Source organism: Pristis pectinata, chromosome 3 (assembly GCF_009764475.1).
Source record: "Pristis pectinata isolate sPriPec2 chromosome 3, sPriPec2.1.pri, whole genome shotgun sequence".
Classification (NCBI taxonomy): Eukaryota; Metazoa; Chordata; class Chondrichthyes; order Rhinopristiformes; family Pristidae; genus Pristis; species Pristis pectinata.
In genome coordinates this window covers 86,993,763-87,018,182 of record NC_067407.1, presented here as the reverse complement: position 1 = coordinate 87,018,182, position 24,420 = coordinate 86,993,763, and the positions used below count along the sequence as shown (strand labels likewise).

Here is a 24,420-nt window from a genome sequence, read left to right as displayed (position 1 = left end):
ATGGTAACTTCCCAGTCAGGTGAAATTGCAGAAACACAACAAGGAAAGTTGGATCTTATTTGTCACAGATCTTTACCACCAACCATTTCCTTAAACACACCTCTCCCTCCAAAATTCTTCTCTCTGCAAATTACCTTGTCTAACATTAATGTTCCTGTTTCTGCAAAGACACATCGCTCATGCATGAAGAATGTGCCTTTGGTCATCAATATTGTTCATGAAGACTTCCAGCATCTAGTGTTTTTGTGTCATGGCACCTGAGCATTCCTGCTCCCAACCAGCTCATCTTCACCATGGATGTCCAAACCCCCTACACCTCAATCCCGTACAAGGATGGACAGAGGAGTTGTCATCTTTGAATGGAGGAGCAAGCTTTACCCTTTATAGAAGAACAAGTCAGCTCACTCAGACAAAAGTAAAATGCAGCAGATGACCTAAAATATAAACAGAAGATGCTGGAGATACTCAGCTGGTCAAGGCAACATCTGTGAAGAGAGAAAGAATTCACATTTCAAGTTGCCAACTTTTCTTTCTCCAGATGTTGCTGAGCATCCCCAGCAATTTTTATATTTCAGACTTCCAGTTTTTAGGTTTTCAATCTTTTAGAGTATTACTAAAGACTTTAAGAAACAGTTTGACTAATCTGTCATCTGTGCTGTTAAATGATTAACCTAAATTTACTTTAGCCAGTCCCTATACTTGTGCTCCATGTTCATCCTATGAATGAATGTTAATTGAATAAAATGAGCTCTTATACCAAGAAACCCATCATTAATTTGAGCCTGAATGAGGTAGCCATACCCAGAATCTTTGCTTGCACAGGAACTGATGCAAATGAGGAATAATATCATAGCGGAAGGGCTGTTGTGTACCAAATTCCTTCACCTCCATAAAACAATGCAGAATCATGATGCTCAATTAACACAACAATTGTTTGGACAGATACAGGCAGCATGCCAGCTTTATTCTAGCGCTCATATCAATGGCTTTGGTGATTAGCTGGATGCATCAGATGCCCAATCTGTAATAACTCTAATTAAAGCTAGCCAGACTCTCTCAAAGGGGAGGTACAATGTGGCTGAAACAGATTCTGGCAGTAACAAAGGTAGTAAAGAATGGCTGAACATGGGAGCAGTCTCCGCAGTATCAGTTGCTGATCTGAACGATTTTGTGGAGAAGATGCAAAATAAAAGAAATGTCCTATATCAAGAGCCAGAAAGCCCTCAAGACATCCTCAGAAGGCAGTGAGTGTAAATTGTGAGGTCTGAGAAATTGGGAGTCAAAGCCTGATCAGGAGTTAAGCCCAGAAGATGTGGAAACAGTGCTAGAAGAAATTCAGTGGCCTCACCTGAGCAGTCAAGGTGACCGTAACCCCCGTGGAAAAGATTGTACTGGCCATTACTTGGGCAGACATTGGCCACTGCTGAAATCATGGCCAGGATGCAAAACAATGACCCAAATAATTCATTGTCCATGGTTACACAAAAGGCAAGATAAGAGGACATGCTGTTCTCCAGTTAGCTTTGGTTGTGCATTACTTGGGTCTACAAGAGTGAAGGGTATTGATGAGTATTGTGCAATTGTCTGGGGCAATGTGAGTTTTGTGTTCGATTTGCTGCTGTGCAGGGACACCACAAGATGCAGGTTTGAGTAGGTGTAAACTACATTGGCTTTGAGTGATAATTGATGAAGGTCATTGTTAAGTAGGTACTGGGGAGGTGGTGAAATGAGTAGTGTCTGAGGATGGTGGTGCAGACAGTAGGATGTGGATGGCATTTGAGGATCCAGTCACTGAAGGTGGACAATGAGAAACTGAGTGAATCCTTCTCTTCCTCATCTCATCCTGCTCTTCATGTCCTCTGCTCATGTTCCCTGTCATATTAAATGTCTGCATGTCATATTAAATGATCGCTCGTGCACCCATATCAAGGATTAAGAGGTTTATGCAGAACTGTCAAAACAGTAGAGCTCTTCAAAATCTGCCATATTGTTCACTGCAAACTTTCACAATTTTAAATGCCTACAGAAAGCAACGAGTAAAATCACAAAAACCTGACGAAATCAACCAGCAAGTGATCTTGAAGTCACTTTTGCTCCCTATAAATTAAGCTGATTGTGAATCCTTTCTGCTGCTTACCCTGTATTAGGTTAAGCGAAGTTCAGTGAGAGCACTAACTAGAATGCTGAGCTCTACAATGACAGTGCTAATGACAAGTCGATCTTCCGTGCTGGTCAATGTGATGATTTTCTGCTTTGAATACATCCACTGGATATTTTGCATCACACACATACTAAAGCCCTGACCTATATAGAATCAACTCAATTTGACTCAGAAATGTGTGCAACTCATAAGGGACACCACATCTGAGGGCTTCAGGGCACTGAAAGAACATAACTTCTTGCCAGCCAACTTTAGAATTCTTATTTCTGTACAGGTAGTAATTACGTTGGTATTAATGAATGGATGGACATAAAACAGACTGTTCCCCTCTGAGCACAACTCCAAAGTCTAATAAGAGGAAGGCACTTATAAAAGATCAGTGTAATTCAAATGAAATATTAATTTAATAGCATTCCATGCTTTTCAGCAAATGTACAGACCTATGGTGCTTCACACACATTTTCTCAAATGAAACTAAAAGAGGATCAGTTATATTAGTGATGAAATGATTTCCGCAGCCAAGTACAATTAAGATTCAACAATAATAAACTTTGGTGAGATTACAAACTGGTTTAGGAAAAAAAGCACTTACATCAGTTGTTCTGACAATGCAAAAAGAATTTGCCACTTACTCTTCAGTTACCCACCTAATATTTAATTAAAAAGTGATCCAATTTGAATTTTAAAAAAGATTACATCAATGAAAATTGCTCAAAATTTGAAAATAAAAACATGAGAGAAAACCTTCCAAAGGCTGTACAGTTTACAATTGGTGCTTGCTGTGCACTTCCAGTAAAACAACCTTTCATTTTCCACATAAACCACTGGCAAATTGATCAATTCCTGTATCCCCAACAATCTCCCATACCAGGCTCAGTAACAGCTTTAATCTCAATTTGACGTCTGTGAGCACATATGTACAACTTACTAAAAGAGAATTTATTTCATCTTGAACAAACAATACTTGTGACTTTCCTGGCAATCTTCTGCAAAGTCCTTCAGGAATAATGTAGAGTGCAATTACTGCAGCACAAGTAAAGAAGTCAATCAGGAATTATTTTGAACGTCATTAAGTGAATTAAGCTGTGGACAAATTCAGAAGCTCCACAGGGCAGCAGTAATACCAGTGTAAATAGGTTATTAAAGTCACACATATTTTTACAGAATAATAAATGCAATTAAGAAATGCATTCCAGCCTTATATTTCTGATTACAAATGATTTTTTTTTAAATGGAGATGCTGGAAATCTGAAATAAAAACAGAAAACATCGGATATTCTCAACAAGTCAGACAGAATCCATGGAAAAAGAAACAGTTGACATTTCAGGCCCAAGACCCTTCTTTAGAATATTGACCCAATCCCTCTGCCTCATTATTTCAGACAATGAGACATTCTGCACTGATGCCTCTGAAATGCCTTTCTTCTTTCATTTCCTACACCACAGTGGAATGAGCCCTTGGCCACACCTCATCTATTTCATGCACCTCTCTTCTCACCCTCTCTCCTCTTGGACAGAGTAGAATAAAATTCCCCTTGTCCTCACCTTCCACCCCACCAGATTCAACAGATCATCCTTAATTTTCTCCAGATCCACCATGGTTTCACCGCCAGACACATATTCCCCTTAAGAGGGTTTAAGTCCCTTCACGACTCCTTGGTCCCCTCTCATGTCCACACTAACCACTCCCTGAATTAAGGCACTTTCCCATGCAATTTCAGTGGATGCACACCTGTCCTTTCATCCCTTCCCACCATCCAGGGACCCACACCATTTCTTCCAGAAGCAGCAGCAATTCACTTGCATTTCTTCCAATCTAGTGCACTGCATTCAGAGTTCCTAATGTGGTCTCCCCTACACTGGGGAAACCAAAAGCAGATTGGGTGATCAATTGTGAAGCACCCACGTTAAGTCCTCAGAAATAACCCCAAGCTTCCAGTTGTGTCTGTGGCCCTATGCACTGTTACAATAAGGCTGAATACAAGCTTGAGGAACAACACAATCTTCCTTCTGGGCACATTCCAGCCTTCCAAACTCAAATTCTGTGTCTGCATCAGAACTTGCTGTTTCCACCTGCCATCAATCATTTTTTTGGCTTAATTTTTCTCATTCTATGAGTAAAGTTTTATCTGTTGGACCTGTTCCAAAGCCTTGCTGTAAGCAACACATCAGCCAAACAGAGGTATAACCTGCTTCCAACTGCCACATTAATTTATTTGATCTCACTCTATCAGAGATATTGCCTTTGTTCCATCCATCATTCCCTCATCTTCCCTGCTACTCAAAACTAAATGGCGTTCTCTTCCTCAGTTCTAACAAAGGGTCTGAGCTAAAATATGAATTTTTTTTCTCTTTCCACCAATGATGCCTGAAAGTGAGAGTTTCCAGCAATTTTTATATTACAATCCATCTTAAATCATCAAAACCTCTTCATAGAGTTGCAATTCTCAATCACCCAGTCTTTAGTGCACACTTTGCAGGTGTAGTATCCACAATCACTTGTTTAAATATACTGTTCCAAACAGTGCCACTCTAAAGAAAGTTTATTTACTCTGACTTTATACTGATGCACAACCAAAGTGAAATACTGAATGATTTAGACAGGTATATAGAACAAAGACTACTACATAACATTCACTGAATTACTTTGGAGACACAAGCGACTGTTGTAATCTGGAGCAAAAAACAACTGCTGGAGGAACTCAGTGGGTCAAGCAGCATTTGTGGAGGCAGAGGGACAGTTGATGTTTGGGGTCTAGACCCTGCATCAGAACTTTGTTAGCTTATTTTACACCGAGTTGAGAATTTTCCCAAGCCGGAAAATAAAACATTTTCCCTCACCTTATCCACCCCCTCTAACCAACCCCCCAACCTTTTGATCAGTTAGGATTCTGTTCTAATTTTATCAAACAGCCTGCATCATATATGATTGAGGGTCAAGCTATGTCAACGCTGTTAAGTTTTATTCCTCCTCCTTTAAACATCAATACTACCACTATCACTGCAGCACACATAGCCACGTAATTATATACAATACGAAGGATGTCATAAATCTTTACAAAGATACAAATGATGTGAAGTCGGCCTTCTACATTTGAGAACTTGCCTTCCATTTTACACTTTGCACAAACTACTCTCTCACTGGAATCACTAAAGATCAGCTTTGCCTCCAATGCCTTTACTGTTTGATTTCCAAGATCTAAGGAGAACTGGTACATTCATAGAGACTGGATACAAACAATAACATTTACTAAGATAGCCACCACATTTAACTTTAAGAATCAGAATTATAGTTGTAAAGCAATGATCATTTTGAGACACATCATAATGTGCAATTCATTAAAGGTGTTTTTGTCCCCCTTACCAAAGTCAAAACTGGCACCATTATGCCAGACAAAACTGCAGAGAAACATCAAAATGCACAATTAAAATAAAAAGAATTAAAGTCAGAGATAAACACTTAATCTGAATCTGGGTGAGCACCATTACTGAAATGCTTAGACATTCCCATATCTCTGACAGTAAGTAATTAAGAACAAGGAAAGCTCTCTGACATATTAGCCAGTGGGTTATGAATTCAGCGCATTAGTTACTAAGTCATGAAGACATGTGTCAATCGCTTGGATTACTTTTGCACTATCCAAGAAACACCTTCATGGGTATGAAACAATTTTACCATATCCAGGTCTGAACTTTAAAATAGAGTCCATTTCTCTGCAGTGTTCCCTCACTTGACTTCAAATCTAATGCTTGGAAATTTCAGGAATTTGACATTCATTTGCAGCAGTAGAGTCACTTCTTTTATTCCTTAAAAGCAAATATAGCTTAAAGGAACCGTACCTGTATTTATCTAAAATGTCATAATACTCATTTAGTCAATCGATCTGAATCATCCATTACAGAAAGCCTAGTTCTTTCATGAGGTTTCAAAGTTAAAGCAGAAAACATGCCAGTTTTTTTTCTGTTAATTACCGCAGTTTAGTCAGAGTACAATTGTATTTGAATTGATTTGCAAGAGCATACTTGCCTGTTTTGAGCTAACCTCTTAATGGTTGATTTTCATACCAGAGCAAATGCAAAGGAATTATACCACAGGATAAAGATAATTGTTTTGAAGAGGTAACAAAGTAGATTAGTAAATTTCAATGAATGTTATCTATTTGGACATCCAGAAGACATTTGCTAAAGTGCCTCATTTAAATTTAAGACCCTGAAATTTAAAACAATTATTAGCCTAGTTATGAAACTTACTAAGGGACAGTATGCATAAAGAGGGCAAGATATAAACAGCTGCTAACTTGCCACTGTTGGGGATCACTATCACTATTCCTCAGATGAAATAATTACTTTGAAAAAAAGATGGAAAACATGGTAGACAGAAAAACTGGATTGCTAAGAGAGGTTAACAGAATGGACGAAACTGTTAAATAGAGTTTAATGCAGGCAAATTTGTAGTCATCCACTTTGGACATAAAGTATAAAACAGTTCTAAATGATCTGAAGCTCAAGTCTGCTGGACAAAGAGATGCAGGAGTCTGTGTATACATAAATTATTAAAACCTGAATATATACAAAATAATGAAGGAATGCTAATTTTTAGCAGAGAACCAGACTACAAACAATACAATAACCTGGTTTGACACGTCAATCTAGAATACCACATCTTAGGAATGATATATCAGCCTCGGAGGGAAGACAGCACAGATTTATCAGAAAAATACTCTGGAATTTAGAAAGCAAAGCCTTTTCTAATTATTTTTTTTCAACTCCAAAAATGAGCCATCACAGATCAGACATGAACTCACCGAATAGCAAAACATGCACAAGGGGCTAAAAGTGCTATTTCCTATGAAGACAAAAAGACAAACTAACATTAATACAAAACCTTCCACAACCTCAGAACCTCAAAGCACTTCACAGCAAATCAATTATTTCAGCAATATAATCATAGCCGTAACAGGAAAACTTTTGTAATGAGAGTTAGACATCCAATTGGAGGTAGTAGCCAGTTTCTGGATTCTACTGTAGGGGTATCTTAGGTAAATTGGGGATAGGAAATTTTAACTCTGGTAGCAATTAAGTTGGGACACAGCAACTCGTTCTAGCCTACATGCAATGCTATAGGGCACTTGGCTTTCCCCCAAAGTTGTCTTCTCCTCCTTGAGACCTTGGGGTATTCCCAAAAGCCAAGAATTCAAAACAGGCGTAGGCCTCCCAACCAGATTGCTATTTTCAAATAACTAAATTTGCCTCCTTGTACTGAGCTGGCTGCCTCCTCTCTGGCATACTGCCATTAAACCCAGAGATAGATTGTTGAAATTTGGATCTTCTCAACCACATCCCATCCAATTCTAAGAAATATGTTTTGAATTGGTATCTTTCATGTTCAAATTAGTTCAAGTGGAAAAAGTTTTGTTTGGTTTTGCACTGAACTCTATTCTGAACAAAATTAATTTTTTTCCTATACATTTTTGCGATGGCAATCAATCATTCAGTTATTGGCATGTCATTCAGTTAAAGGCATGTCTGCTTTAAACACCCACTAGGTACTGCCATTGTCCACCAAATCAATCCAAGGCAAGCCTTTAGCAACTCATTTCCAGAATTTCAATGGGGCAAAGTAATTTCCATAACCAATTTTTAAGTCATTCAGGTGCAAACAACAGGCAGCGTGTAAGGACATTTTATAATTGTTTTAGATACAACCTTAAATTAACCTGCCATGATTAAAGTTGCTCAAAAGAAGGCATTCTTCCAAGACCAAAAGAACTCTAGGCATTCACTTAATCTGCCATTGAAGAGAACTGCTTCCAGAGAAATTGAGTCACAGGGATGTATGACAGGGACCCTATAAAGTTGGAGTCTCAAGTACTGAAGTAACTCTTCTGCACTTAGAGTCACATAGCAATACAGAAGTCTAGGTATTCACTTAACACAGGCCCTTCGACACAACTAATACAGTAGAGGCCCTTTGACCCAACTAGTCCATGCCAACCACGGTGCCAACATGCTTTGTGCAATGTAACACTAACCTTGCCAGCAAAGAAATTCTGTATCATCCTTCCATATGGTGTTTCTTTTCATCTTTCCTGGTCACTTCTTTAACGCTTCCAATTTTCCGTCCCAATGAGTGAAGGAACACGATATTTCAAAAAGAGTATGAATAGTTATACTTCTACTGACATTTACTTTTAAGTGACAATCGTGTACATTGTGTTTTCTCACATTATTAGAATTCTATTGAAGAATGTGCGAATTATGATAAAAATATTTTTGGGCATAGCATATGAAGTGTGGTTAGCAAGCTCAGACATTCTTCTCTGAAATTTGCAACAATTTAACAGTGCATCTTACATTGTACCATTTAACTGGTCACTTGGAGTAGTTTGGAAACCCATTTTCAAGCATTTTACAAAAAACAGCTTGTTCATTTATAAACTACATTAAATCAAGCATTTATACCTCAGAGGAGACTGGAGTTCGTATGTATTTTTTAATCCCTATGATATTATTTCTAATTGGCAACTGCAGCTTTAAGTGATCTTGGTAACATTGCACTGCAGTAAATATTGATGATATCTGGACAGTTTAAATGTGAAAGGATCAGTGAGAAGGGGTGAGATCACACAGCAATCCAGTCATCATCAGTGCAGAACCAAATTGCACTGCAGTTTCATTCCATAATACTTTAGATACAGTCAGGTTGTAGTCCTAATTCTACGATCGTGAAAGCAAGTCACGAGAAAGTTTGGGTGTGGGGTGCTCAAAGAATAAAACCAGAACATTGAGAATATTCACCTTTGAACCAAAACTCATTTATCCTGTGTAAAATAGAAGAGTTTGCTATTGTTTCAAGTTTAGCTTCTGTTACTCCGAAGAACTATAGTGGGATATTTTACTTTGTTGAAGATGCTATGTAACTGCAGATCGATGTGGTTCTTTGGACATTAACAGCCAAGGACAAAGTGACTCAGCAGACTTACATTCAAAAGATTGAACTCTGTGCAAAGGGATTTTTTTTTAAATAAAAGCTCAGCCATTGGAATAAATGCTTGTGAACTTGAGATATTTGGTGTGGTTTGGTTCCAACAAAAGCCACCTCCAGTAAAGACAGTCCAAATGCCAGCATTTTCCTCACTTAAAAAATGTTGGTTTGTCTTTCTACTGACACAAACGTCTGGCTGAACAAGTCCAGCAGAAAGTCTGGAAACGAGTGGATGAACAAGAAAACAAAAACGAAGTAGCTGTTCAAATTGTATTCCTGATCAGTGGTAACCCCCAGGAAGTTGATGCAGGAACTCAATAGCATTCAATGGTTAGACTCTCCTTTGCCTGAAAGTGGCAAGTATCAATTGCCACTTTTTAGCCAGCATTAGGTTGCTGTCCATGTCTTGCTGCATGCTGGCATAGACTGCTTCATTTGATGAAGACTTGTGACTGGAACTGAGCATTGTCAATCGTCAGCAAACATCGCCACTCCTGACATCAAGGTCAAGCACTCTCACCTGATGTCTAGAGTTCAGCTCTTTGGTCCACACTTGAACCAAGGCTGTGATGAAGTCTGGACTCAAATAATCCTGGTGAAATACAAGCTAAGCACCAATGAGCAATTAGTGGTGGGTACGTGCCACTTGATAGAACTGCTAATAACACACTCTGTCATTGGATGATGGAGGATATACTAATTCGGTAGAAGTTAACTGGATCGGACACATCTGCTTGTTATAAACAATTAATACCTGGGTAATGTCCACGTGGTCAGGCAGACATCAGTGTTGTAACTAAGGTGGAGGTTGGCTAGAGGCATAGCTAGTTCTGGAGCACAAACCTTCAGTATTACAGCTGGGATGTTGCCTGGGCCTCACCATATCAAAGTGCTGTCAGCAGTTTATTGATGACACAGGGAGTGAAATCAGTCAGCTAAAGGTTGACCTCTCTGATGGTGGAGACCTCAGGAGGAAGCCAAGATGCATCAAACACTCAGTACTTCCAGGTGAACATGGCTGTGAAGCCACATGTTTAGCAGTCACAGCTAGTCTCTGCCTAGAATACTGAGAACAGGGTTGTTTCGAAGACTCTTCCTCTCCTTAGATGTTCACCATAATTTGTAACTAGATGTGGTAGGGCTGCAGATCTTTGCTCAGATCCACTGGTTGCAAGATTGCTTAACCCCCTCTACAGCATGCTGCCTTTACCATCAAGCATACATGTACTTCTTCATTGCAACTTCACCAATCTAGAAGTACACTTTTAGGTTAAACCCCGTGCTGCTCCTAACATACCCTTCTTTGAGCTAGCATTGATCTCTTAGCTTGAATGTAATGGGCTGAGAGATGTATACTGCACCAGAAGGTTAGACATTTTTGGAGGCCTGCTCACTGACTGACAACCATAATGGCTGCAGATTCGTCACCACATGGACTCACTCTGCACACGTGTTATTTCAGCCAGCAATTTACTTAAGAAGGGAACAGATGAGGAGAACAGCTCAAAAACACAGATCCAATTTCCCTACAGGAAGATATATTGGACAAATTTACAAAACAAAACAGCCGGTAGCAAAATAGGGAAATATGAGGCCACAATTATACTCTGCCCTCAAGAGTAGTACACTCAGTTCTTGTCCTGTTTATCAGTCCTTTCTCCGAAGGTATACACAAAATCTTGGCAGATATGGCATATATTATTGTGAATTGTAAGCATTTTTTTTTCAAATGTGCATCAGAAACCAGCATTCCAATGTTTGTTCTTTTTCTGTCTTTGCAGGTCTGCATTAGCCAGTGGCATAGCCCAGAACAAGATCCCACCACATTGTTAGCTGTCCCCTCCTACATCATAACCATGACCAAATTTCAGATGTACTCCCACGACGGGAGGAAAATTTCAGACATTCCGATTCCGTGAAAGGCACTGTAAATCCAACCATTCCTTTTTCTCTCACGTACAAAAGTTCACAATGCATGAAAGCACATACACATCCCTCATTCAACATTTCTAAAATAGGAAGGTTATCATCACATTGTTACATGTGGGAGCTTGCTATGCACAAATTGGATTCTGTTCGGACATTGCGGCAGTAATCACAGTTCAAAAGTTTTAATGAGCGATTAGGTAACATCAAGTCAAACAGGCTGCAAAAGGTACAAATAGCAAGTAGCACTTAAAGTCTGACAGGTTTGTTGCGCACTGAGAGATATAGCAGTGCAGTAAAATTGGCAGTTCTGTCATGTTCCCGACGCTGATCAGGAGATGAAAGTGCTGGGTATGTTAAACAATGCATTAGCCACCTGCTGCACATGTATGGATCACACATTAACAGATAATGCAACTAGTTTGGAACATGAAATTTGAAACTGGCAGAAAACTTGCCTACTACTAGCAAAGTTGTCACTACGCTCTAATTTCCCCATAAGTGTATTGGTAACAGATGGCAAACTTCCCCGATTATTGCGAGGGAGGCATGTTGAGGCTTATAAACATAGCTGGCATCTTTATAATAGTTAAAGGCACCATGGCTCCTATCTGCCTTCTTTACTGCATACAATTTCAACCAAGGAAGACAGACTTTAGATTACATTGAAGTCATCCCTATTAATATTAACCTGATTTGTTAATCGCTACAACATAGTAATCTTTGTATTTCACTGTCGCCATAAAGTCTTGTGAACGCTGGCATTCAAAGAGCTTTTCTTTTGGCTGTCCTTGTTCTTTCGGGTCACATAAATGCTTTGAATACAGTTGACTTCCCTGTGACTTAGCTAAGAATGAGCAACATTTTTTATAAAGCAGTTTTGTAAAATACTTACTGGAAAATGAAAATTACCCCCAAATTTTAAAACTTACAAATAAAAATGTGACAGCAAACAAAAACCTACCTTAAAAAATTTAGTGATAAAAGGATATTGCCATAAGAGGGGTTGGGAAAGGAAAATTCCATACAAATCCTATACTCTTAAGATCATTTTAAGATGGTTTTAAATCAGACAAATATTTCAATCCTGACCAAAAAATCCAAGAAATTGCACCAGGATAAACAATATATTTTTACACATACAATCTGGGCTTTTATATAGAATGAGGCAGCAGAGGTGGGTCACTTAGTCACATTTATGCTCCACAAATGATTTCTCCCAACATATCGATGTATGATCTATTTCTTTCTCGCTCATGCATTTATTCACCTCTCTCTCTGATATACAAGCTGTTCCCAGGTAACAAACAGTTTCATGTTTTACAGACGTCCTTAAGTCAATTTTGTTGATGAGTTGGAAAATACACGAATATCACTTGATATGGCAACCATACTTCCAGTATTTTAATGAATGGCATCAAACGCACACAAGATTGAGAAGAAAGAAAAAATACTGAAGTGGAGAGAGAGGAAACTAGTTCTGCTGTTTGTAGGAATGAATATGCATGTATGTACGTCAGAATTTTCAATGTAATAATATTATGGAAGCTTGTCATTTGTGTAGGTATCCAATAAGTTGGGGGTTTGTAACCTGGGGATGGCCCATATACAGTATACGTTACTTACCTCAACTAATTTTTAAGGGAACAAGCTCCAGATTCTTTCCATGGATTGCATATTAGACTTATTTGGTGACAGTCAGTTATACACAGCCTCTAACTTTGTTTTATCCCACAAATGAAAACGGCTTCTCTCAGTCTACCCCATCAAACTCCTTCACATCTCCAAATACCTCTATTGGGTCCTCCAGTGATAGTTTCTGACCAGCCACAAAAAAAAACACTCACGACTCTTAATCAAATCCAAATGTGCAAAGTTACTGCAGCATGGATTTCTGCAATCCCACACCACACATAACATTACTGTTCTGATGGTGACACTACAGAGGTAAAACGCCCTCTCAAGAGTACCAGACTGGTTAGGAAACAAACTTCTCCAAACCAGCCATTAGAAAAGAGAACCCTCCCTCGTAGATTTTTTTTTGGGGGGGGGGTGGTTAGGGGGAATAAACCCCAGTCTATTCATCCTATTCTAATAAATAGTTGTTCTGTTCTGAAATTATCTTTATGATCTTTCACCTGTCTCAGACTGTTGCATTTCTTTTAAAAACAGTTAGCAAAACTGCATAGTGTATTTAAATATAGGTTGTTCAGTACTCGTTTAACATAATCGCTCTGTTTTTCTATTCTATCCCTCCAGAAAGGACCCCCAGTGTTTGGCTTGCATATTTTTCATGACCTTATTAACCTGTGTTGCTACTTTTAAATAAGACTCCCACACAAAGTACAACTCAGTGCTGGAAGCATTCTGTTCGGAAGAAAATTTGGCATAAAGTCTTCTTGCTCGATTTCCTGATTCCTGCATGTATGATTTGCCTCAAGTCACCGTACCTGAATACCTAACCTTACCTATCTAGTAGCACAGCACAGTTTAGGGTATTAAGTGCAGTGTCGGTCACAACTCCCCACACACAAGATCACTAAGTTGAAAGTCTCAAAAACTGCAGAAGCTGACAGAAGGTCTTGAACCAGAAATGTTTACTGTTTCTCCTTCCACAGATGCCGCCCAACCTGCAGAGGTGTTTGCACAATTTTCTGTTTTCACTGTCTTGGATACAGACCCGCCAACAGTGCTGGTTGGATACCAGGCTTCTGCTTGAGAGAAGAGATGTGGCTGGCGCAGTAGTCAGTGCTGCTGCCTCACATATTTCATGACCCAAGTTCAACCTGATCTCTGATGCCATCTGTGTGAGGATTGCATGTTCTCCTTGTGACTACACAGTGTTTCCTCAAACATCCCAAAGACGTGCTAGTGCGTTAACTGGCTCTCGTAAACAACCCCTGGTATAGGTAGGTGACAGAAAGAATCAAAAGAGAAGTGAATGGGAACGAGAGAGAGAATGGGTTGCAGGGAATTAAGGGGAAATGGGACTGATGGGATTGGTCTGCCTGGAGCCAGCAATGACCCAGTGGGCCAAATGGCATCTGTGTGTTGGAATAAGAAAATAGGAATCCCATGCTTGGCAAGTGTAAAAGAACACCTGGGGTGTGAGACTGGTGTAGGGAGGGAGACCAAACTTCATTCTCAGGAAAAGAAAAATCACAATCACAAATGTTGAATTCAAATAAATACATGTCTGAACATTACTATCTTTGAACTATTTACTTTAGGTGTTAACCGAAAGTACTATTAACACTTCTGATACTTTTGAACTAATAATATTTAAGGCACAATGACTACAGTTACAATTCTTAGCCCAGACAGCACAATTTTACAAAATCAAATGAAACAGTTTATTTAAAGACATACTGTACATACTTTAACCTCAACTGGGATCCAAGCACCTAATAAAATAAACAATCTCTCATTTGAGAAGAGCTTCAAGTGTGATTTCACTTATATATAAAAAAAGAAATCATATCTGTCTTAGATATCTACTGTCTCCAAGCAATAAATTTTTTTTTGAAACAGCAGAATCAAAACATGCCCTTTACTTCTCAAACATATCACACTTCGGCCAGTCAGGGAAAAATTTCCTCTAGATTTCCATTGTCCTAGCTCTGAATTCATATCTTTTGCCAGTTTATCTTCAATCTTCACTCAATGCTTGTGCAAATTCACCTTGTCCATGAGACCTATATCTTGCTCTTCCCGGTCCTATTCCAATTGAACTACTGACCAACCACTTGTCTTCCTGGTCACCATGTTAACTTCTTACAGTTCAACCTCAAAAAATCGTGCCCCTCTCCTTCAAATCTGCCTTCATCAAGCCGCTCAGGAAAAGCACCCACCACCTCATCTCCTCTCCTCTGCACAGTCCATTTTTCTAGAACTCTTTAAATCCCTAGTCAGAAGTCCACCCCTAGCATTGCACTTAATCATTTTTATCATGGTTGCTTATCACATTCTGTGATTGAGACAAAAGTAAACCATTCCTCCCTCCGCAACTTATCACCAACAGCTCTCCACTCTTTCCCTACCAGGGTTTTCAGCCATCACTATCCAGAAGCAGCCAACAGATCACCTGCAGTGGCTTTTCTTCATGGTCCTGCACCCATTACCTGACAACCCGAAGGATCTATCCTCATCTATTCTTCAGTTACATGCTGCCTCTCAGTGATATTACCCAAAAATAGTTTCAGCCTTTATGCTGCTGGTATTTAGTTCCAGCTAACCACTATCCTGCATACTTTTCACCAATTCTACTTATGTTTGTCTGGATGTTTAAAGCATTCCTCTGATCAAATACTGAGAAGGCCAAAACCATGGTTCTTTAATCCTTGCAACAAACCCTGTTCATTTGCCCTCAAATCCATCTCTCCCCTGTCAGAGACTGAATCAGGACAGTGACAAACTTGGAGTCAGAGTCATAAGGCACAGAAACAGGCCCTTCAGCCCAACTCACCAATGCCAACTGCATTGCCCAGCAAGCCAGTCCCATCTGCGGCCCATAGCCCTCTAAACCCCTCCTATCCGCGTACTTATCTCAATGGCTTTTAAATGTTGCTAATGTGCCCATCTCAACCACTATTTCTGACAGCTCATTCCAAATGTGCACCACCCTTTGCGTGAAGAAGCTGCCCCTAATGTCCCTTTTAAATTTCTCACCTCTGATCTTAAACCTATGCCCTCTTGTTTTTAGCACCTCTTCCCTGGGAAAAAGACTACGTGCTTTCACCCTGTGTATGCCCCTCATGATCTTATGTACCTCTATCAGGTCACCCCTCAATCTCCTGCTTTCTGGGGAATAAAGTACCAATCTATGCAACCTCCCCTTGTAACTCAGGCCCCACTAAGTCCAGGCAACATCCTGGTAAATGTTTTCTTTCTAATAAGATATTTCTTTAAAAACATCTTTCCTGTAACAGGGTGACCAGAACCATACACAATACTCCATGTGCGGCCTCACCAACATCTTTTATAATGAAGTTCCATCTTCCCAACTCCTCAGATGCCCAGACTGATGAAGGCCAGCGTGCCAAACGCCTTCTTCACCACCCTGTCTACCTATGATACCGCTTTCAGCTAACTATGCACATGTACTCTTAGATCCATCTGTTACATAATACTTCCCAGGGCCCTACCATTCACTGTACAAGTTCTACCCTGGTTTGATCTCCAAAAATGCAGTACCTCACATCTATCTGGATTGAAAGCCATTAGCCAGTCCTCAGCTTCATACCTAGCTGATCAAGATTTTTCATAACCTTCTACACTATCTACACCAGCACCTATTTTAGTATCATCCACAAACTTACTAACCATGCCTTGTACATTCACATCCAAATCGTTTATATAAATTACAAACAACAAAGGTTCAAGCACCGACCCGTGGCAAACCACTAGATGCTGCCCTCCAGTCTGACGAACATCCCTCGACCATCATCCTCTGCCTCGACCACTGAGTCAGTTATGAATCCAATCCGCTATCTCTCCCTGAATCCCATGTGATCTAACCTTCCAGACTAGCCTGCAATGAGGGACCTTATCAAAGGCCTTGCTATAGTCCATCTAGACAACATCCACTGCCCTACCCTCTTGGTTACCTTCTCAAAGAACTCCAAGAGATTTGTCAGATAGGACTTCCCACACACGAAGCTGGGCTGATTGTCCCGAATCAGACCCTGTCTCACCAAAAGTTGGTATATCCTGTCCTCAGAATCCCCTCTGGCAGTTTACCCACCACTGATGTCAGACTCACCGACCTGTAGCTTCCAGACTTGTCTTTGCTACCCTCTTTAAACAAAGGTACCACATTAGCCACTCTCCAGTTCTCCAGAACATCACCTGTGGCCAGAGTTGAAGCAAAATTCTCTGCAAGGGCCTCTGCAATTTCTTCTCCAGCTTCCCACAAAGTCTGAGAAAGCACCAATCAAGCCCTGGGGATTTACCCACCTTAAAGCATCTCCAGGTCTCCAATACCTCTTCCCTGCTGATTTGTATGTGGTCCAGGACACCACCACTCATTTCCCAACCCGCCATCATTTTCTTCACAGTAAAAGCTGAAGAAAAATATTCATTAAAAATCTCACCCATTTCCTGTGTTTCCACACCCATACGGCGATGGTGATCTTTAAGGGAAGCTATTCTCTTCCCAGCCACTCTGTTACTCTATATACCTATAGAACCTCTTGGGATTTTGTTTCACCTTGCCTGCCAGATCCTTGTCATATCCTTATTTTTCCCTCCTAACTTCTCTTAAGTGCACTCCTACATTTCTTGTAGTCATCAAAAGATTCACTAGTTCCCAATTACATATGTGCAGTGCATGCTTCCCCCTTTTTCTTCACCAGAGCTTCAATATCTTTCTTCTACTAGGGTTCCCTAAACCTGCCAGCCTTGCCCTCCACCGTAACAGAAATATGCAGGCATCACACTTTTAAAGGCCTCCCACTTAGCAAATGCTCCTTTCCCTGCAAACAATCTCGCTCAATCAACAACTGCAACTCCAAAATTTGCTCCAGCCCAGTTCAGGGGCTTAACCTGTGAATTGGCCGTATCCTTTTCCATAACTATTTTAAAACTAATGGAATTATGGTCACTGGACCCAAAATGCTTATCGACAGACACTTTCACCACCTGCCCTACCTCATAAGATCAACTAGTAATATCAACCCATAACAGTTCCTGCCTCAACTAATCTGCTGCTAACGCTCCCATACAATGATTCCAGACTATTACAACAAACTCCTATATAGTCTGTATGTTCTAACAACAGTGAACTTGGGATCACCCAACATTCTGACACCTATGTCTCAACTCATCAAGTGTTGTTCATCCATCATCTATGTTCATTAACTTACCCTTGCACGTGGCCGCACAATGTCTCAACTTTACAATTCTCATCATTACAGACAGATGGATTTGGAAGCAATTTCCCTCCGCATAACATTCCAAGATATCTGCAGTTACACATCCCCAAATTTCAGTGTTCCATTGACTGCCACACCTTCAGCTGCTCAGAATCTCAACTTTAAAGTTTGATCCCTAAAACAGTCTGCATTTCCACCACTCTTTCCTCTGTTGAGAAGTTACTTCAAACTTGATTACTTGAAGCTTCTGATCATCTGCCCTAATAGTCTCAGTTTTACGTGAAAGGCTTTCTATCATAGGACATTTTACTGCATTAAGGGGTTTTATAGGTCATAGAAATACCTGTTATTTTAGTTGGAAGCAACACTAAAGTCATGCATATGCTCCAACATAGAACTGTACAATATTTACAAACACTGAATTATTGTATAATTGCTAACAACTTACCAGTTCTGCATCTAGTTATTTTCCTATTGTTCTCATTGTAAAGGAAATGTCTTCTTTCCCTAGAAAGAGAAATAATATTTTAATAAGATAGAAAAACATGTTATGGTTCAACTCCTTGTAATGTAATTGAAAGAAAATATAGCAGCAACTTTAACAAATTAAAACTTGCCACTATGTTATACTGACTTGTCAAGGCAATGTAATTTTCTTATGCTTCATAAAAGGATGGCCAACCAAAATACAGACCGAGTTCCAATGAAAGATTATGATTCAACAAAAATAAAAACAAAATTACATCTGCAGTGATACCCATTTATCAGTTATTATACATAAATATCAATAACTAAAAGCTCCATTTACCTAACCAGTAATAAAATGCATCCCTTCCAAATTATTTGTTACTTCCATGATAATAATTCCTGTAACTTTGAAAGGAGTTAATAAGCTAGTATTGAATTGAATGATAAAGAAGGTGCTGCTCAGTGAAAGGAAATTAGGGCACCTAAAACCAGCCATTCATGTAACAATGCTTCTCAGTCTAAAAGTAACCTTCAAGACAATTTCAGGGTATCTTTTGTCTAAAATTCTACAGTAACAGAGGGGGAAAAATTTACATCAAGTTTGTCCATGCTGGAGAACTCCAAATAAGACAACAAAAGCTAAATAAATTGTGGCTGCAATATTAACAACATTATTGGCCAAGAGAAAAAAATCAAACAATCACCCCTTGACATTGAATGCGATTGCCATCACTGAATCCCCCACTATCGACATCTTTAAGGTCACCATTGACCAGAAACTGAACCAGAGTAGCTGTATACACAATGCGGCTACAAGAGATGGTCAAAGCCTTAGAATGCTGCAGCAAGTGACTTACCTCCTAACTCCAAATAGCCTGCCTACCAGCTGCAAGGATCCAGTCAGAATGCAATTGAATACTCTCCACTTACCTAGATGAGTGCAGCTTCAACAACACTCAGAAAGCTTGACATCATACAGGACATACCAGCTCATCTGAAAGGCACCCCATCCAGAAGCATTCACTCATTTCACAAATGATGCACAGTAGCAGTTTGTACAAACTACAGGATGCACTGCAGCAACTCACCAAGACTCCTTAGACAGCACCTTCCAAACCCGTGACTTCCACCAGCTAGATGGACAAGGGCAGCAAAAGCATGGGAACACTGCCACCTGGAAGTTGCCCTCCTAGTCACACACCATCTGGACTTGGAAATATATCACTGTTCCTTCACTGTTGTTGGATCAAAATCCTGGAAGTCCCTCCCTAACAGCTTTGCAAGTATAACACCTCAAGGACTGCAGCAGTTCAAGGCAGCAGTTCACCTCCACCTTCTCAAAGGGCAATAAGGTATGTGCAATTAAATGCTGGTTCAGGCTGCGAAGCCCACATCCCTTGAATGAATGAAAACGTTACATGCCATGACATCTAAACTAGTGATTAAATATCACTACAGAAGAGTTTCAACCAAAAAATATATTCTGCAATTGAAACTATGCAATTCTTAAAGTAAAAAAGTCATTTTATCGAATGAATGAAAAGAAACCAGCAAGTGGAGAATATAAAACACACACTGATGAATATTTTGGTTTGCAAATAAGCAGGCTTCTTTTGATGCACTCACTGTTAAATAGACTTCATTTCCATGAAGGCTCATTTGTTTAATTTGGTTATGAATACTTTGCTTTAAACTGATGTAATTGACTATGAATAACTAGTGCAGTAGATAAAACATCCCATGGTCATCCTAATTACCACAAAGAGTTTGAAACAATAAGCCTACCTATTTTACGGACCATAAATTTGAACAAGATGAACCCGAGTTCAAGCAACAATAGTGTCAGTACAAATAATTATAACTACTCTTCCTTGCTGTATCTATCTGTTTTGGCAATTATATGTACACTCATCCTTCATAACAATTTAAACCAATTACTAGCAACAGTTACATTTCACTTGTCAGGCAATTAATTGCATGGTGAAACAAATTCCAATGAACAGGCTAACCAAATCTGTACGGTTGTATTAATTCCAAACTTCACCTATTATTTTCTAGCAGTTACTAAAAACCCCGAAACTACTTCAAATAGATTTTTCCAGAAAACGAGGAATGGGGGAAGAAAAGGGAGGTGCACGGTCGGAAGAGGTATGGTAGGGTCACAGAAAAAGAAAGAAATAGAGAGAGCCTAATGATTGAATACTGTGTGTTAAATTTATAAGTAACTCAGTAAATATAAATTGTAGGGACAACAAGAACAGAAGTGCTGTTATCATCAGCTGTTATCACAGGAGAATGATACAAAAATGCTACGGACTACCGATGCCTTGATATGCCCATGATGACCTACATCATTATTTACCGTACATAAAAAAACTGTTGCTTAGAAGCTGCTTCAAACTTTGTGATCAACTTTTATACATAATTTGTGTATTTTCAAAAAAAACCTGAACTTTGTGTAATTACCACAGCAAGTGATTAGCTGTATGGTAGGTAAATGGTTCAATGGAATTTGACAACAAATACACTTTCATTGTGCCCCCAAAACACTTAAAAAGCTTTGACTTCCTTGTTTATAAAATGAGTATTTAACTGGGTAGCTAGGGAAGTATTATTTATGCATCTATATTTCTGGATAAAACAGTTATCATCATTAATCTGGATTAGCAATTGAACTGAAAATCAGTTTTTTTTGCATTTAAATGTTATAATTTGCACTCACAACTTAAAATATACATTGTTCAGGTAATATTTCATAGCAATTTTGGGTGCCGTTGTCATTCAAATAGTTTCTATTACAGCTACACAGTATTGCATTGGTTTGAGTGTTACAAGCTCTATTTTGCTACATATTCTGAAGGCAAACGGCTGCAAATAAAGGAACTGTAATTTTGCCAAAATTCACAAGTCTTGTGACAGATTGAATTATATGCAAAAGGTGCTTCTACTTCACAAGTTTATCATCTCCAGCTTGTTTTTAATAGCTTGTTATATGTCTCTTTAAGCTCCGTCACGGAAAATATTCAACAGATGTTCCTTACATTTTCTGCTGGCGTATTGATCAATGACACCTTATTTGTTATGATGCTAACTTTGGTATCATTAACTTTTTAACTAGATTGCTGAGTTTAGAGAAATAAAAAATAAAATGATTGAACCACATTTTGGGTTAATACATCACCAAAATAGGGAACCACTGCATCAACCTATCGAAATTGGCACAGGGCAAATGTATTTAACAACTTCCAGAATTTTTCAAACGTAATATGAACAGCAGACATTTCTAAATGTGGTAATCAACTACAAGCCGTTTCCTTACAACTTGTGAATCTACAATTTTTTTTACAACATCAAGGCAGTAAAGTACGCAGGCATGTATCCTTCCGAAAAAATGCAAATTACTTTAAATGCCAATTTCGGAATATATCAAAACAACAAAAAAATATTTTACTTTCTCCTTGATGATGTAAGATTCTGGACCAAAACAATAATCTTTATTGCGCTAACTTTGGCTGGGGAATGAAACACCGAAATGCGAAGATTTTAAGCAACCGAGATATCAAATCACCGCTACGGAGCAAGAGATAACGCAATATCAATGAGTATCCTTTGTCAACACAAGGACTGTCAGCAACAAGGTTGCACAATAGGCGTCCGAAACCAAAATACTGCTTGCACTTAAACACTATGGAAAATTGCTGTACAAACCGGTTTCTTCTTTCATATGCCATGTAACCTATGCCAAAACCAACCATTTTGCAGCAAGTTCACTCCATTACCTCCCAAAGAGGTCCTTTCAGAGCAGCTTCTGACACTTTGGTGATATGTTTGCGTACCAATTATTGTAAATATTTTCGTGCAAAAAACTAATAGGAAAGAACAATTAGACATTTTTCTGCTTTGTCATAATAAATCAATACCACACCATGTGGTGTATGCTGCACTTTTGCTGCCCTTGAAACAGCAGCACAAATGTTGCGCTAACATATAGATTGAGAGAGAGGAGAAAGAATAAAACAAAATGATTCGGTAGTTCCAATCGCCGGTGTCTACCCTGTCAGTGGCGGGGAGCTGTCTTCCTACCTGTCAGGACAGCGCTGCTCTTGTGTTTACAAGTAGCTCAGCAAAAAAATCACTCAGGAAACAAGCAAGCGCGCACACCCAGCCCGCATCCCCTGCTTCTCATTAAACAGCTTCAAACGGCACCGCATCAGGAAGAACGGGGAAAGTAATCATGCATATATGCATGAAAACATTTTATTTTTTAAAAAGTAATTTCTTACATCAAACAGACAGGAAGATGTGGGCGTACTCCAATGCTCGGTGGATGTGTGGTGGTTGCTGTGGCGATAAGAGTCTGTCCAGTTCAGCTGTCCTCAATCTCTAGTCCCCCCTCATTTCTCTTATCCAGACTTTACTTCCCGTCAAACCCCACAAGACTACATTTAAAAGAAAAAAAGCATAATAGAAAAGGGAGATGGTACCACCGGTTCCCACTGCAAATGTAGCAAGACTTGCAAGAAAGAGAGAGAGGGAGGGAGAGAGCGAAGCGCCGGCTATCCTGACTGTCGGTCCGGAGCACGCGCTGCGCTGGACTCCGCTCCGCCACGTTCCAATCCCGGGCAAAGGTTCGACAGCGCGCCCAGCTCGTGCTCCCAGTGCAAGGCTTCGTTCCGGCGGGGAGCTGCGCGCCACAGCGGGGGGCAGGGCAAAGGGTGCGGAGCCCGCACTGAGATGAAAAGAGCAGCGCCGTGCCAGATTGCGCGTGCACGACCAAGGTTAATTAATTCTCACTGTAACTCCTCCAGTTGGTGCGAACCCTGCAGTCAGAAATGGGAAGTGAAAGAAAGCCAATTGGACGGTCCCCCCGAACGACATGTGACCATTATTACTGGGAAATACGTACGTCACGTCTTACATAAAAAAGAAATCAGTATCGTGTAGGTCTGGGGTTGTCTTGTTTGGAGTCGTTGTGTTGCAGCATTTTTGGTAAACTGGCTTTCTCTTCCTGATCAGTTATCACCCACAATTGAAAGCAAATGCATTTTCAGTAAACTTATTGCATTCGAGGGATAAGGAGAAGAGGGAGATTTTACTCCATTTTGGAAAATATAGGGACACTAAACGTCTGGACCTGTCAGACCTCTTTGTAAAAGTGGTGCAAAAGAAACTCCTCATTTTTTTTGGTGTGTTTTGAGCCAACATCATTTTAAATCAGGTGTTTACCTCATGCTTTAAACACTGGCAATAAAATTCACCTCCATCCTGTGCATTTTTTGGGTGCTGTGAAGATCAAATTGGTTCACATTGGGGATGATATCACATTGTACAGTTATAGTATGATTCACAATGGATACAATACTATTGAATGCATTCATACTAAAGAAAACTAACAGTAGAATACAAGTGTAAGGGGACCCCAGGCTGACCTTGTACAGTGTTGTATCAGCCTCTACTGTTAGTTGAGAATTACAGCCATCAAAAGAATATTCTGTTGATAGTTCTGTGTTATTCACCTATGCACGCAGCAGCACAAAAGAAGCCTTCAGGTGCTACAGTGCCGACGAGGAGAGGTGTTACTGCTAAAGGGAGCAGCAAGGCAGTAAACGACTGCAAAGAAAATAGAAATCAGTGTTCTCAAAGTACAACAGTGATGGCGCCAGGTATTAGATGTATTGGGTATATCAGTGAGCTTGAGATACGAGTGGACTTGACCATTAGCCCAATAAATAGAAATATTCCCAAGCTGTTGATGTCCTTGGAGAGGATAGAGAACAGCCATACTTGAGTAGGTAACACTGCCAGCTTGGTGGTATCACCAGAGACATATGACACATTGGGAAGTTTATTAGAACCATGAATTTCAGAAGAGATCCCATTGGAGGACACTTCCGAGAGCTACAAGCTTGGCACATGCAACAGGGACCAGGAGAACCAGTTAGTGAGCATATAGTTAGGCTGAAGACACTGGCAAAGAGGTGTCATTTCCACAGCCTTTCAGCCCAAGG

General features: G+C 39.8%; 1 protein-coding gene across 12 annotated transcripts in view; it reads right to left on the bottom strand.

The window, feature by feature from the left end:
• Positions 1-23,194, bottom strand: part of LOC127567769 (1-phosphatidylinositol 4,5-bisphosphate phosphodiesterase beta-4) — a 473,077-nt gene extending 449,883 nt beyond the window's left edge. For 9 of the 12 annotated variants that reach the window (XM_052010774.1, XM_052010778.1, XM_052010782.1 and 6 more), the window contains exons 1-2: positions 22,696-23,193; positions 18,393-18,451 (exon numbers count right to left, since the gene is read on the bottom strand). The gene's annotated coding sequence lies outside the window, so the exon portion shown is untranslated. Of the gene's footprint in view, positions 1-18,392; positions 18,452-22,695 lie in introns of all 12 variants that reach the window. The other 3 variants (XM_052010784.1, XM_052010783.1, XM_052010786.1) reach the window with 1 other exon arrangement.
• Positions 23,195-24,420: the final 1,226 nt, after the last annotated feature.